The 1,266-nt window shown below is 35.1% G+C and overlaps 1 pseudogene; it reads left to right on the top strand.

The window, feature by feature from the left end:
• The window catches only part of LOC105979880, a 55,139-nt pseudogene that overhangs the window by 33,357 nt on the left and 20,516 nt on the right, over positions 1-1,266 (top strand).

The raw sequence follows: 1,266 nt of genomic DNA, 5'->3' as shown, positions 1-1,266 counted from the left end.
AAGGTGAACACATCTCAGCCAAGCTTCCAGATTATGCATAAGAAATAAACTGTTCACTTCTAAGGGGTTAGCCTCTGAAAACTATGAGTAATAGCAGAGCATTGTCAGACAGAGTGCCAGAAAATGAGCCTCTCGTGTCAGAAAACACTCAAACTGTGACTGGAGGAGAGCTGCCTTAGCAATGTAGTGTCATTCTTAATGATGTGAATGAGTAAAAGCTCTCAGGATTTTTATTTGCTGGTGGAGTATGACTCAAAATGAGAAGAAACAGCTGCGAATATCCCTTATTAATCAGAATGTGAAATGTGCAATGTATGAATCTAGGAAATATGGAAGTTGTCAAAAATAAATGGAATGTATAAAGACGGGTATCCTAGGCATTGATTAGTGAGCTGAAATGGACTGGTGTTGGTCATTTTGTATCAGACTTACTGTGACTTACTATGCTTGGAATGACAAATTCAAGAGGAATGATGTCATATTCTTCATCAAAAAGAATATTTCAAGGTTAACCTTGAGGTACAATGATGTCTGTGATAAGATAATATCTACACACCTACAAGGAAGACTAGTTAATACTATTATTTAAATTTATGCACCAATCACTACAGCTATTTGTAAATAACGAAGAATTCTACCAACTTTTTCAGTCTGTAATTGATCAAATATGCAATTAAGATGCATTGATAATAATTGGTGATTAGAATACAGAAGTTGAAAACAAAAAGAAAGGCAAAGTAGTTGGAAAACCATGGTTTTGGTGATAGAAATGAAGCTAACAATAGCATTAGAAAATTTTGCAAGACCAACGACTTCATTGCAATCACCTTTTTTTCAGAAACATAAACAAAAACTGTAGACATGGACCTTACTAGATGGACTATACAGGAGTCAAATTGACCACATCTGTAGGAAGAGATGATGGAGACGTTCAATATCAGCAGCCAAAACAATACCAGGGACTGACATATGTAATTTCAAGTTCAAGTTGAAAGAAATTAAAACAAGCCCATATGAGTCAAAATAGGACCTTAAGTTTATCTGACCTGAATTTCAAACACATTTCAAGAACAGCTTTAATACATTGAACACTAATTTTAAAAGACTTAATAAACTGTGGGATGACATCACGAACATACATAAAGAAAGCAAAAAAGTCATTAAAAAAACAAGGAAACACGAGGTGTCAAAGGGATCAGGTATAAGGCATCATCAGTACAAAAAATCTTACCATAGTGAATGATGGGGGGAGTGCGGAGTAGAGAC

This window comes from Echinops telfairi, unplaced genomic scaffold, assembly GCF_000313985.2.
Source record: "Echinops telfairi isolate 266 unplaced genomic scaffold, ASM31398v2 ScPeMD7_5592;HRSCAF=6446, whole genome shotgun sequence".
NCBI classification, from domain to species: domain Eukaryota; kingdom Metazoa; phylum Chordata; class Mammalia; order Afrosoricida; family Tenrecidae; genus Echinops; species Echinops telfairi.
Note: the sequence above shows the minus strand (reverse complement) of the source record. Positions and strands in the feature narration are given on the sequence as shown.